At 41.5% G+C, this 15,651-nt stretch overlaps 1 protein-coding gene and 1 long non-coding RNA gene across 11 annotated transcripts in view; both read right to left on the bottom strand.

The window, feature by feature from the left end:
- Zfp385b (zinc finger protein 385B) overlaps window positions 1-15,651 on the bottom strand; it is a 378,470-nt gene that overhangs the window by 154,070 nt on the left and 208,749 nt on the right. The window lies entirely within an intron of this gene.
- LOC134486395 (uncharacterized) lies at window positions 1,081-14,522 on the bottom strand. The gene is made up of 2 exons (XR_010065247.1): window positions 13,539-14,522; window positions 1,081-12,488 (listed from the first exon to the last, which is right to left on the bottom strand). It is a non-coding gene; the product is annotated as an uncharacterized LOC134486395 (long non-coding RNA).

Here is a 15,651-nt window from a genome sequence, read left to right on the forward strand (position 1 = left end):
TCCATTAACTGTTTTACATGGATTTCTAAGGCATCTGGAAACATTGACCCGGTTTAGTGAGATTCCATTAAGAACACAAGCAGCAGTCTTGGTGTGCTGAGGGAGAGTTTCCAGCTTCTCATTCCTTTGCGATGCTGGAGACTGGCAGCCTGGGTCATGCTAGGTAAGCCCTCTAGCACTGTGCGAAAGATGTCCTCAGGAGCCCTCTTTCCATTTATTTGAAAAATTGAAACAAGTTTACCCTAATTTGTCTAAGCGGGCCTTGACCTTAGAATTCTCCTGCCTCAGCTTCCTGAGTAGCTAGAATTATTGGCCTGTGCCAGTAATTGGCTCACTTCGTAAAAGAAATTCTTTGTCATTTGAACGCCAAAGCAAATGAAGTAATACCGTAAAACCACCCATTCCTATTGATTACCTTTCTCTGAGTCATGGGAAGGAAGGCCTAAGAGCCCCACAGTTTATGACAGGTGCGCACTCAGGATGCGAGCATCTCTTCATCTTACCTGCCAGCAGTAACAGTTCTATGAGGGAGGTCCAGTGAATGGTTGGTTTCTCCTCTTAGCCCTTCATGAAATCAGGTGGCAGTTGCGGGGGGGGGGGGGGGGGGCACCGATGAAGCCACACTCTCTTCTTAGCCTAGTACACTTATTTCCGTGCACATATCTGCTCTTCATAGGAGTCCCAATTCTCTGCTTATCGGAGGAGTGAAGCACATCCTGCCTTATTCACAAACATTCTTTTCTACCCTAGTTAGTTTAATGGAAATTAAGCGAAAAAAATCTCAATCCAGCTATGCTTTAGAACATCCTCCCCTACCCCCGAACTTCCTAAGGATTAGTGCTGCATTTGTTGCCATGGAAGGGTATTGACAATCTGACAGAGATGTGGACAGTCTGCCCAGAGGAAAGACGATAAAGGAAGCCTAACATACGGGGAAGGGTACTAGGAAAGAGGTGTTTTTAAGAATTGATTTCCTGGGGTTGGGGATTTGGCTCAGTGGCAGAGCGCTTGCCTAGGAAGCGCAAGGCCCTGGGTTCGGTCCCCAGCTCCGAAAAAAAGAACCAAAAAAAAAAAAAAAAAAAGAATTGATTTCCTATGAGAGGATGTATGGTAAACGGTAGGAATGTCAGGAAGAGGGAGAAAGGAAAGGAAATAAGCATAAAAGATTATGTTCCATTCATCCTGATAGAAGAATCAACATGCTTTCTAGAATGCCGGAGTCAACTGACAAGACAGGTCTACTTGGAACCCAGAATGTCTACCAACATTTCTGATAATATAAAAATATTTATGTTGGTACTCTCTTTTGAACCTTTTTTATATAAAACAAATGCAAGCTACCACTAGGGCTTAATATCCAGAGGATTTTCCCAAAGTAAATATTTTGATATATTATTAATGTTTAAAATTAATAATTCATGTATATTTTAATTTCTTCCAAAGTAAAACTATGAGACTGTTTTTGAGGAAACTTTCTTGTAAAGCCTATCCTTATTAAATTTTGGGCTATGGTGATGTGTCAAATTCTATATTCAAAGAAAATGGCATTTAAAAAATTCAAGATACCTCTGTAACTTTTTAACTCAGTCTAAGACCACTTCACATTCTGCAGCATAGGGAAAAATGAGTGTTTTATTTTGAAGCAAGGCACACAACTGTGGAGTAATTTGTTTCCCAAGTTGCATATTTTAAAATATTCTCAGATGATGTGTTTTCTGCTCCTGGCTGTCTCATCTGTTGGCTTAACAATGCCATATCTTCTACACGAGAGTCTCTGTACCTGTCTCAATGTGTTTAATCCCAATGTGCTTAATGCATGCAGTATGAGTTTGGCAATGTACAGCAATATGTTTTGAAATATTAAAACAGAGCATATATATATATATATGTATATATACATACATACATCAGAGTTAATAACAGGGCTTTTGTAAAAAATGAAAAATGTTTTATTTTGCTACATCTCAACATTCACTTTTAGGCTGAATAAAAACACTTCGTGTTTTTTTCAGACTATTTACTCTAAGATTAAAACTCTGGACATAGGCTCACTGTTTGCTGTGCTATGTTATCTATGATATACGTTCTTGTTTATTAACTGTCTATGAATTTAAAGGATCTCTCTTAAAATGTGCAAAATTCTGAAAATTATATTGGAATCATCAGCTGTTAACAACTATATTTTAAAGTATCTATATTTGTAGGATTAGAAGAATATCTATGAATAACCAGTTATAAAATGGGACCTAACAGCATATCATTCCTGTTGGGTCATCAAATACCATAGATCACTGCTAACCAACATGGTGACAGAAGGTCTCAACACTTGTATTATGTGTGCAGTGGCAGGGTCTATCTGAGTAATTATTATTGAAGGATTTGGTTCGATGTGAAAGTGAATGGTCAGAACTCATGGATATTTGTCCCCTAAGATAGATAATGCATTCATTTTCATAAACTATCAAAAGGCTCCAATAATTAGAGCGAAGCTACCAAGCCACTGGCTAGCTCATGTCTTCAAGTATGGTCTTTCCAGGTGAAAAAGCAGATTTTACCTTATCGGACATTAATGTTACTGAGGTGTAGAGCTGCTAGTAGCTCAAACCAAGAGAACAGACACATCAAGAAAGCCAACATTCTCTCCTCCTAGCAGAGGCTTCGTCACCCTGAGACCCGTGAACTCTTTAGAAGAGAATGTTCTTATATAAGTGAGGAATAATCTTCAGTACTTCTGAATCCAGAACTAGATCATGAACCGCCTTTGGGAAATAAATATCCATTATCATGTGAACACAGAAATGATCGTGTAAGTGGGGATTGTTATTAACTTTATTCAGGAGTAAGAAGTGAAATGTTCACCGACAACACATTTGTAGAAGGACACAGGCCGTGTCTGTTACCATTTATGCTGCTTTCCTGAGAAACGGTTAGCTGAGGTGCACAGGCTTGAGCCTGGAATTTCAAAACGACACCCTTTCCTCAGGACATGACAAACATCTAGAGCTCAGGGCTGACACCGCGAAGACCGTTGTGGAGCACAGTATAGGTACGAGCTCGAGGCCTGCGCATGCACCTGGCCGGCCAGTGCTGCCTCAGAAGCAGCTTCAGCCTGGTGTCTCTCTAGGTGTTTAATTTCTTTTGCTCTGAGAGAAATGGGGCTCTCTACATTTTCAGCTGCAGAAATCTTGAGTTTTCCAAACCCTAGAGGTTAGGGAGATTTACTGTCCATAAACAGGCAGATGACTCAAAATTCCACGGCTGTGTGTCTTTCTCGCTTTTACTTATTGTACTTGAAAAGACTTTCCTCGATAAAATGGACACTTTTATAGAAATAACTGGAGAAATTTTCATTTTAAGAGCACCAGAGCCCTATGAGTTTTTTTTTTTTTTTGAATGATGGAGGAAATAGTAAAGATAAAAAGCTATATTCTCCATGGTAGTTTCTCACGACAGATAGGTACTTTCCCATTTCATAATCTTTCAGGACTCCATGCTGGGTGAAATCTGTGTGGTGTGAGTCAGCCTTTCTCACAGGGCTGACACACTTGGGAGAGTCACTACTAGCATCTCTTTGGTCTGAGACGTCCCTCATTCTCTGGTGTCACCGATGTTGCCAATACTTTGCCTACTAGCTTTCTGGCCTAGATTATTTTGGTTAATTATAGACCTCATTTCTAGCTTGTGCACATGTAGGGACATGGCTTGATGCATGTTTTGGGCTAGGACACTGTGGGAATAAGGATGAGCCTGCATATCTGAGGTGCGGGCAATATTATAAGCATACCACAGGTTTGCTTATGGTAATTGTGAGGAAGCAGGGCTAGAAATACAAAGCTAAGAGCAGAGCTAATAGAATGTAAGTCCTGAATGATGTCGAAGGAACAGGAGGATTATAACTCAGGAATCAGGGAGGATCAGGAAGTGTTGTAAAAGACTTCATTTACTCCAAGTTGTGATGACGATTTCTTGTTAAGACTGACAATCCTTCAGTGAATTACTTTGCCAGAGGAAGATGTTCCGTGGTTTAATAAATGTGGTTCCTATTCACTTCTACTGACTTAACTGCACAGGACTACCCATAATCCTCTATGCTCGGACTCAAATTGTGTGAACTCTCTGATCCCTTAATCTGTAATCACCTCCCATTTCTACCTTCTTGACCTAGAGCCACCTGTCTACCTTCAGCCCTGAGTGCTGTTACCCTGAAGAACAGAGGTATCAGCTCCCAGTGTGAAGATCAACCTGAGGAGAGCAGAGGTGAGTGGGAAGCTTGCAGACTCTGGGTAGAGGGAGGAGCTCCAGCTACAGAGAAAAGCCATCTACGGATGCACCCACTGTGCCATTCCAGTCCGTGAGCCAGGCGTGCAGACAGGCCCATCCCGGGGTTCTGTGGCTTCCTTATCTTACCCTCCTTTGACATGGGCTTCTCAGCCATCCTAATGCTGCGATCCTTCAACACAGTCATGTCTTGGTGACGCCCAATCATAAAATTATTTCTGTTGCTACTTCACAACTGTAATTTTCCTACTGTTATAAAACATTTGTAAATATCTGTGTGTTCCAGGGGGTGTTGGCCATTCCTTTGAAAGGATACTTTTCTGTGCTCATGCACAGTGGTTGAGAGCTGCTGGCCTTGGTCTTTGTTCTTACTCTCCTGGGCTTGCTCTTCCACATAAAGTTAGAACTTAAATCCTTGCTTCAGACTCTGTTTTCTATTGTAGGGCTTCTCTCAAATTACAACATGGGGTGGTGGGTGGGGGCTTGGAAATGAAAAGGTAGACTCTGTTTGAGGGTTCTGAGATTAGGCCCCAAACTCTGCATTTCTTTCTTTCTTTTAAAGGAATTAGCCCTACAAATGACAACTGGGACCACGTAAAACTAAAAAGCCTCTGTACAGCTACAGCAGTTATAATAAATCTCATGAAGAGGAAATCCACAGAATGGAAGAGAATCTCTGACAGCCATACATTTGACAGGGGACTAATGTTCAGAATATAAAAGAACTAAAACAGAGCAAGATAGAGCAAAGCAAAGCAAAACAAAAAAAGCAGAGGCAAGAGAACAAATGACCCAAATTAAAAAAGGGCTTGGGATCTATACAACTTTCCCAAAATAAGAACTAAAAATGTCAGATCAACTACGCAGGGCTCACGGGGGCTCACAGAGGCTGAAGTGACAACCCGGGGATCTTACAGGTCTGAGACAGGCCCTCTGTAAATATATAATGGTTGTGTAGCTTGCTGTTCTTGTAGGACTCCTAAGAATGGGAGTGGGGGTTGTCTATGACTCTTTTGCCTGCTTTTTCTGGACCTTTTCCTTATACTGAGTTGCCTTGTCCAGCCCTGATATGAGGATGTGTCCCTAGTCTTACTGTATCTTATATATGCTGTATTTGTTTCACTGGGAGACCTGTTCTTTTCTGAAGGGAAATGGAGGGGGAGTAGATTTGGGGGGCAGGGGAGACTGGGAGGAATGAAGAGAGGGGAAACTGTGCTCAGGACATAGTATATGAGAGAATTTAAAAAAATAAAAATAAAAATGGCTAAGAAATATCTCAAATGTGTGCATCATTCTTATTCATTAGGGAAATGCAAATTAACACAACACTGAGATTTTATTTTTGCCCAGCCAGAATGACTAAGACCAGCATATGCTGGTGAGGTTGTAGGGAAAGAGGAATCCTTATTCATGGGTGGGAGGAATGCAAACTGGTGCAGCCACTCTGGAAAATCTGTATGAAGAATCCTTAAAGAGCTAACAACGAACCTACCATTTAAGCCAGCTATATCACTCCTTAGCATATGGCCAAAGGATCCCACATCTTACTCCACAGATACTTGGTCAGCATTGTTCATGGCTACTATGTTTATAATAGCCAGGAAATAGAAAGAATCTGAATATCTCTTCACAGATAAATGGGTAATGAAAATGTGATACAGATGCACCATGGAATACTATTTAGCTGCAAAGACAAGTGAAACTTGCAGGTGGATTTATAGAACCAGAAAAGATTGTATTGAGTGAGGTAAGCCAGCCCCAGAAAGAGAAGTGCCACATGTCCTGACTTATCTGTGTTTCCTAATTCCAAATCCTCAGAAGTGAATATACGTCATCAAATGGCCGCAGAAGTCAGAAAGCTATAAAGGGGCCATTTAAGTTGGGCTGAGGGAGGTATAGCAGGATAAAGGCGATACGAAGTAGGGGATGGAATAGTGGGAGGTTGTTACAGGATATTTGGACTTGTTTCTAGTTAAGACGTGGCTCAGCCTTTAGCACACACCTTTAATCCCTCTAGATGAAATACAGACATGCCTCTACCCCTTATCTCTAAAGCCAAACAATGAAGGTAAAGTTAGTTTGTAAAAGGAAGCTTCCATGTTTGAAAGTGATGTTTAACTGAGTGGCAGACAAAGTGACGAATCAGAGAAAGATTTGACATAATAGGACATGCCCAGTTCTCATGAGAAGAAAGAAAGTACTTAAGGGAGAGACAGTACAGGAACACAGTAGGGTTCGTGGAGAGCACTGTAGTAGAGGTGAGAGATAAGGAGGCAGTTTTACCGGGAGAGTTTTACAGAGACAGATCGAAAAGTGAACAAGCCGGCCACAGGTAAAGACAGAACAAGCAAGAGAATGAGAAGGAGCCACAAGATTACGAAAGATTGCTAGTTAGTTTGAGGTCAAGCAGAACAATTCAGAGGCTGAGAGAAAAGGCAGATTGACCAGTCAGCTGGGAGAGGACTTTTGAGCCAGAAGAGCTAAATTGAACCAGCAGGCTAGAATTCAGAAAGAACAAGAAAGGGTGAGCTTATTCAGCAGTGAGTCTCAGAGGCTGAAAACTGTCGAGGCCTAAGATAGATTGCAGAAAGGCTAGAGGCATCCAGGTCTAGGCCAAGGCTAGCAGAGGGAGGCAGTAATCCTCCGCGTTGACAGTAACAATAGGAAAATAAAAGTTACTTTTACAGGAGGTGGCTTCTACTGGGCAGAAGGATGAGGGTCAGTACAGAAGGAAGAGAGACAAGGGACAAATAACACTAAGGCTGTTTGATAAAGCTTTAACAAATCATATTATTTTTATTTTGACCTAAACTTATACATTGATATATGACTAGGCCCCTATTGCTGAAGAGACTACACACTTTCGGACACAAAGACCTGGAGGATTCAAGATGGATCTAATCTGTTAAGTCTCTCTCCTGTGGTCTAGCTTTCATGGTTACAGAAAATACAATTCAAGCTGGCAAGGGAAGGACGCCATTAAACAACTGTAGCACCAATAAACTGGGACAATTCCCAGATGTCAAGATACACACAAAGGTGCAAAAAGTGATACTCCCATGTCTTTAGCAACCAAGAGTTACCTAATGGGAATCAAGGCCCTCTCAACAGGGGGACCTTAAAAAAGACTCTGCTGCTAAGGCTTTGCTAGACCAGCGTGCTTTCTTACTACATTCTAAATTCTCTTCTAATACCCGCAGATAAGAGCAGCAGCTATCACCCTCATACCCTCGAAGAAGCCCTTAAAACAAGCAGTAATAGAGACATCACAGAACACCACAGCTACACACAATGCATAGATTAACACATCTTGGGGAACCAAGCCCAATGGCTTCATCTACATCACTGCTCCGTATGTCCCTAGCATAGAAAACACTGTGGAAAGGGGGTTGGAAAGACCATGGGAACCAGAACACCAGACAGTCTGTGGTGACACAGGTTCTCCTTGAAATGACCGTATGTAAAGCAAGACCAGAACACTGTATTGTCAATGGAAATGTTGACAAGGAAGAGCATACATTTTACAGTGTCACGCCACTAAGTGAAGAACTACAGGCAAATAATGATTGCTTGAAGAATATTCTCCTAAGGATGAAGCCTCTTATTGGTTGCCCAATACAGAAAGGTCAGCCCTGAAACCATACACATATACTAAAAACAAAAATGGATCCAGCAGGTTTTACGTGTGTGTGTGTGTGTGTGTGTGTGTGTGTAATGATCACAATTAAGAAAAGGTGGCTATCAACTTTAAAGAAAGGAAGACATGGGAAGGGTTTGAGGAAGGGAAGCTGGTAGAGGCTGGAAAGAGAAAAGGGAGGGGGAAGGGGTATAAAAATTTCTAAAAAAAAAAAACATAGAAATGGTTTTACTAATTCTTCGAGAATTTCATACAATGAATTTTTAATTGTGTTCATCCTCTGCTCCTCCTCACTTGATCCACCCTTACCTCCTCCGCTAAGTTTCCTGTCTTTTGCTTGTTTGTTTCAAATGATTCATTGAGTATGATTTGTGCAGTCAGTGTACACATGGGCATGACCCATCCACTGGCGCACTGACAACCCTACGGGGAGCCACATCCTTTAAAAAATGAAAGGACCTCCTTCCCCATGAAAGGAGCTCCTCGGTTAGGGGTAGGGGCTTATGACCCCCCCCCCCCACCCCTCAGAGGTTGGCCTCACTGGCTGCTGTGATTTCCTGAGTACCATGCTCTAGTCATATCCAAACTCACCTTTTCTGTCCTGTTTCTCCCCTGTTGATTCCTTCTTGTGTATGTGGGTTGGGGAGGGGAGGCACGGACATGCTGCCCTTGGCTAAGCGCTCTACTGATGCTTTATTTGCTGCAGTTTGCCCAACTGTGAGGGAGGGTGAACCACAGTCCACAACACAAAGAAACTTCTCTGAGGGAAATTCTGTTCCCCCAAGAAACCCCTTAAACAGCAAAGTTCTGAATGTCATCTCAGTAAAAAGGTGGATAAATGGTTAGATCAGTGTTTTGGAAATGTCAAAGTAAGAGAGACTTGATCACAACTTCAAAGCTTTTTAAGGATCAAGACTGGAGTGTGTACACCTATCTGCCTTTCCCACTGCTCTAATCACCCTGAGCAATGTGGGAAATCTCTTGATAGATGGATGATTCATTAACTAATACATTCTCCTAGGATTCCAATCCTCCTAGAACCCCACCCATTCCTATTTGAAAATTCTTAATCTTAACACTCACATTTTTCTAAAATGAAGAACCTTGTGTGATAATGTTTTTTTCCCCAGTGAATGCAAAGTTTGCTAAATATTACCTCAGCATGTAGGAGATTAAAAACTCAAATCCATCGAAATGGTAAAGCTGCACTGTAAAAGTGGCTGACGAGATAAAGTCCTTAACCACAGAAGAGATACTCTTCTGCTTTGGAAAGCTCCTGTCTGTCTTCTGCCAAGTCCTGGAGGCCATAGGGGAGTGTGCTTGTGATCCATTATGTTGGTACCATCTCCTGTTTACTCACCCAGAACCTCACTCCTTATATAATATCTCTCATCGTAAGGGTAAATGGCGCTTTTCCACCAAATTTTAAAATAGTGCATCATGTATAATTCATTAAAAGTGCCAGTGGCATCAACATCCTCTTGTAGAATTGGTCCCACTTAAGAAATGTCACACATTCATTCGACTTTGGTGAGAGATGTCATGCCTCTGATTGGATATAACTGGCCTTGTCCTGCTGTCCCCTCCACTGCTACCAACACTCCTCTGGACATCTGAGATGTGTTAGCGACGGTGTCAACAGCTTTTCTCTTCTTTCCTTCTTTTTCTGTTATACTTTTACTGTTGTCATAGAGACACGAGGACAGCTGAATAGAGGTTTTATACATGGATCTGCTTACAAAGGAGTGCTACTAACCATGCTACCATATGCCACTGAATCCACTTCTAAGTGGTTCCATCAAGGTTATGTTCTTGCGCTTGACTTTTAAGGGATTTCCAAAGACTGGAAGAGTTTTCCTTTGAAGGACTCTGTCACAGTGGTCCTGAAAGTTTTGTCCATGGACCTGATGCACCAGCATCACCTGAGGCCCTGTTAAACAATGAAAATTCTTGAGCTCCCTCCGATGAATCAGAAAGTCTGTGGTGTGTGTTTTATCAAGTCATCTAAGTGACCTCATATTGATGTTTGAAAGCCTCTTCTCCACACGCTTCAAGGTGCTCACGAACCCAGAGGTAAATGGAAGAGGTAAATGTCTACCTGAGGACATTTCACAATCAAACACATATAAATCTCAACTCTATTTAACCCCAGTGAGTCAGTGAGTGGTGAGGCTTTCATGCTATGGGGTCCTCTAGACCGTGCGAGACACCAGGAACACATATCAATAATAGTGTATGATAAACTTTACTTTGTACATACTCTTTGAGTATTATGAATTGGATACAATGGCCATATATTGCTTTTTTTGGAGCCTTTAGTGTGTGTTATAAATCACTGTAAGGAGATTCTGGCATACAGCATTGCCTAAGTATACTCAACTCAGGTCACAGTTTGCTGAAGTGAACCAAAATAGTCACGATCATCCTTACTATTACAATGCATTCGGGTACTGGTTATTTTTTTTTCTAAATCATAACTTTAGATGAGGACCTCAGACTAGTTTGTGAATATCTATTACTTTTACAATAAAAATATCAAAAAAGTATTATTAAAGAAAGATGGCAGCATGAATATTAGTATAAAGTCATACCTCGAGCAATTCATATTTTAATTTTTATATATAGAAGAGAGTAAAAGAGGCTCGGAATCTGGTGTAAGACAGCTTGCCCTCAAGTGCTAGAGACTCACAAGGTTGGTCTCTTTCCTCTGAAGGGTAATAGTGCCCTCATTTCTCAAGCAGACATAGTAATAATAGTGCTTGTTTGACCAGGCTGTGGTGAAAACCAAACGAGAATACTTATATAGCTCTTATCACCTACAGAGAATTCGAGACCCCCACTACGGAGCAAAGAGGATGCCCTGAGTCTCCAGGTAAGGGTTATTTTTAACACATGGATCGTGGATGCGGGCATCTGGGAGCAGTGCCGTGCACAACTCTCCCAGTGATGTTTCTGCACCTGCTATTTGTAGATCCAAAGCCAGCACTAGTTTTCCTTAGCTTTTTCCATGTTCTTGTTTGGACCTAGACTTCATTAAAGAAATAGCCAAGGAGAAGATGTTTAGGAGAGATATTCAATGTTCTAGAGTTCCTAAAACTTGCTACCAAAACCAAGAGCCTGGAGGCAGAGGTTTTGTTTTTGTTTGTTTTCCCAGGTTTCAACACACGTGTGTGACCTGGAGGTTCTGCTGAAGTTCGGGTGGGTCCTAGTTCAGAGTGTCTAGTTCAGCAGGCCAAGAATGAAGCCAGAAGATGTGGTAGTCTGAAAAAAATCTCCCAAAAGCTCACCTTACGGAGCCCATTTACACTATGGGGGGGGGGGGGTGTTCATGGAACCTTTGAGAGGCAAGGGATAGGGGAAGGAAGTTAGGTCCCTGGGATGACTCCTTGAAAAGGATTGGAACCTTGGTCCCTGGTTCTTTGCTTCATAAAATGAAGGGAAGAGGGCTTGTTTGCCACATATTTCCCCCAGGGCATACTGAGCAAGTAATAGGACCAAGTGACCATGGATGGACACCTACCTTCTCCTTATGAAGTTGATCTTCCAGGTACTTTTTACAACGATGGAGAACTAAGATACTCCTTAAAAGGATCTATATATGAATGTCTAGAGAATGCAGTCCTTCTAATCATGCTTGAAGTCACTGAAGTACATCTTGTTCTCTGCAGTCTCTTGTATGTCTCTAATTTTTCCTCTTTCCCCAATGTTTATAGTCACACTTTCTCATTTCAGTCTGAGAAAGAGAATACTCTCACACTCAATAACTATAGGAACCCTGTAAAAAATACATTTTAATCCTTATCTAGGAGAAGTTATTAATTTCACCAATGATTATAATTTCAGCACTGCAGCCTAGAATTTAATTCTACTGGCTCCATGTCCAAATTCTGGCCTATTGATCCCATTTTCTATCTACCTGTTCCAATGATTTCCCTCAGAACATAGTTTCTTAACACTGAAGACCTCCAAATGTCTTTTAAAAAAAGATTTATTTATTTATTATATATAAGTACACTGTAGCTGTCTTCAAGCACACCAGAAGAGGGCATTAGATCTCATTACAGATGGTTGTGAGCCACCATGTGGTTGCTGGGATTTGAACTCAGGACCTCTAGAAGAGTAGTCAGTGCCCTTTACCACTGAGCCATCTCTCCAGCCCTCTCCAAAATGTCTTAATGCATTCCTTACATGAATGCTTTCTGTGCAAGTAAAGAACACACAATTTATAGCTCCAATATTTTGCTTTTCCCCCTTTTCTAGTTTTACAGTTCCTAGGTTTATGCTTCAGTCCCCCCACCCCCAACAATGCCTTTCCTCCCTACAGTAGGAGATTCTGGAACAGTTCAGTGCCTAAGACAGTGCCTCCTGTCAGTGTCTGAGCTTCTTGTCACAAGAATTCATGGGATTACCAGTGCGTGGGACCAAAGGAGGCAAGAAAAGCCACAAGGCAGGGTTTCTTTCTTTGCTCAGGTTAGAGAGTAGTCCACGGTTTCACTGCTAGCAATGAAAAAATTCCCTTCAGCTTCCTGGTAGAGTGGACCCTTTTCATGAACTGCTCATTCTTTTCTTCTACCTAGAATAGATACAATTACTGTGCTTAGGAGGGAGAACAGCCACCAGTACAGAAGAAGCTTTTGCTTTGCTTCGATTTTTGCTTTTATTCTCAGAGACCATAATGTAGCTATTAAACAACATCTGTTCTCTTTACTAAAACAATGTTATAAAACATGATATATATATATATATATATATATATATATATATATATATATATATATATATATATATATACTTCTCATGTTTTATATATATTAATATTAGATGGTTGGGCCCCATATTTTTACAAAAGTACCTGCAAGCACAAATTATCACCTCACACTCATAATTACCACAGTAATTCAGGCATGGAATATATGCCAAATGACTCAGGCCAGCCGGTTGGCGTCTCCTGCTGTGCTGATGAAGGTTTCGGGTGCATCTCACCATTTCACTGCTGGGAGTTTCCCAAGCACAGCTAATGCCCCATGAAGCTGCACTAACTAATAAACTCAGTGAGGACACCGATCCAGGAGAAACAGCACCTCAGCATGTATCTTCCTAAAACAATGTAGTCTAGCAGATTACTGGTTTAAATGGTTGTAGTGGTTTGAATAGGTTTGCCCCCACCATAGTCTCATGTGTTTGAATGCTTGACCCACAGGGAGTGACGCCACTAGGAGGTGGGTCCTTGTTAGAATAGGTGTGGCCTTGTTGAATGAAGTATGTCACCGTGGGTGTGGGCTTTCAGGGTTCCTAGTGCTCAAGCTCTGCTAATGTGGACGGTGCAGAATTCTCAGCCCCTTCTTCAGCACCATATCTACCTGGATGCCGCCATGCCTTCTGCCATGATGATAATGAACGGAATCCCTGAAACTGTAAGCCAGCCCCAATTAAATGCTGCACATGAGTTGCCATGGTCATGGTGTCTCTTCACAGCAATAAAACCCCGACTAAAAGAATTGTTTTACTAACTTCTTTACTGACCTTTGTTAATTCTTATGTTTGGCGTGTGCACACACACACACACACACACACACACACACACACACACACACACTTCAACATCTGTAGCAAAAGCACATACCTAAGAGTCATTCTGTTTCTGTCCTCTCTGCAGGACCCCATCCCACTCTGTCAAGGTCTTTGAGGGTCTGAAATCTTCTCATACCAATCACACAGAGCAGAGGAGGAAATGATAAAATATACTTTGAATTAGATATACTTTTATCTTATAGGAGTTATTACAAAATTTCACTGTAAATAAAAAGGCACAAAGATACAGTTCTAGATTTCTCCTAAGTCACACATATAAAAGGCAGTGTGATTAGTGGCGAGGACCTATACACTTATAAACCACCTAGTGAATATTCAGGGTTAATTCCTTGAAAGCCATTCTTTGCAAACAAAGAAGTGTATATATGAAAAAATAATCAAAATACCATTAACTTTAACTTCCACTGTTAATGCATGGTATTATTCAATATAAGCTGAATACCATGATGCTGTAAAACAAAGGGCAGAAAGGGATGGGATTAAATTCCATTTCTGTCACTGCAATCTCAGCCAACCTCTCAAACCTTGCTTAACATCAATTTCTTACTCTTAAGAAAATGCTGAAAACTGTATAATTTGAGTGGGGTTTAAATACTGACAAGACTAGAGCCCCTTTGCCTAAACCTTCTGACAAGACTGCAAGGTTAGGCTAGACCCTTCTTTACCCAAGTCAGTCTCATTTTTGTTTCTTTCATTACCCCATAGCCCTGCCCTATGATGAAGCTGTAGCACCAGTCTTCAAGTCCCCTTTTGTATCTTGTGAATGGTTAGCTAGAAGTACTGCTTTCTCCTTGGACCTAGGTAGACACAGATAAACATGCAGGGGACTGAGAGTTCCCTGATGGTTAAATATCAACTGTAAATCCTCTCGCCACCATTCCCCCATTGCAATTGTCAACTCCTGATAAAGGTCTGAAGCAATGGCCAGTAAGATCATTCAGTGGATACCTGCACTTGCTTGATGTCCTGAATTAGACCTCCAGAACCCCAAAGATCTGTACACGCATGCTGTGGCATCCACACCACCACCACCACCACCACCACCACCACCACCACCACCACCACCACCACCACCACCACCACCACCACCAGCAGCAGCAGCAGCAGCAGCAGCAATAATAATCTGTCATTATTTAAAAGTTTGAGACAATACACTTTAGCTAAGACACTCTGACCTTCAGATCAGTGATATTCTCCCCATTGAAATAACTCATATGAACTTCCATTTTCAATAATATCATATAAATAAAGGTTCCTGGCTTATAGTTGTCCCCAGCAATCGTCATCTCTTTTTCTGGTACCCCTATACACACTGCTAAGAGGACGAACATGGAGGCACAAAGATAAATGACTTTTCTTCATCGCTGTCTCCTGAGTTGAGAAGCGTTTCCATATACTTAAGACCTTAAAATTCTACTTTTGTTAAGTTTTCCCATCTTCTGTGATTAAAAAGCTAAGTTTTGGATGATCAATAAAAATATGAATTCACAAACCACATTAATGTGAATATTATGGAAGCAATAGTGCTCACTTTTAATATAAATATAATTCCTTTTTGTATTTATATGATTTCATTAAATGCCTCCCAAATCCCCAAACAACTTCCAAGAAGGCCTGGTAGGGACAGGCTAGATCATGGCAGCTGGCTGACTTCCTACCCTTATACTCTGAGGTGACGTAGAGGCACGACCTTGTCTTTGGATTTCACAATACTCACATGGCCATTTTGGGATCTCTAGGGAAAATATTAACACTCAGGTACCAGGGTATCATGCTCCTCTTGTTGGTATCCAGTACGCCTTGTCTGAGCATCCCAGAATCATGTTGAGGTCAACATAGTAGTGAACAGGGTCTCTACTATGCACCATCAGGGCATCTGCAGACTTTGTACTCAAGAGTTCCCAGACCTTACACCCCTTAGTCTAGTTCCCAGTGATAAACCACACGCTATCATAGCAGCCCCTCCCAGGAGTTTGCAGTGTAGAGACTCACATACAGTGTGCAACTCTCCATTGATCTCAGGAATGTAGAATCTATTCTGGTCAATTCCTGCATCCTTTGACCCTTCTCATCAAACATGTTCTGTGTCGTGGTGGTTGAGGGTGGTGATTTCTGTCCTGGCCATTATTACTCAGAGTTAAAGC

This window comes from Rattus norvegicus, chromosome 3 (assembly GCF_036323735.1).
Source record: "Rattus norvegicus strain BN/NHsdMcwi chromosome 3, GRCr8, whole genome shotgun sequence".
NCBI classification, from domain to species: Eukaryota; Metazoa; Chordata; class Mammalia; order Rodentia; family Muridae; genus Rattus; species Rattus norvegicus.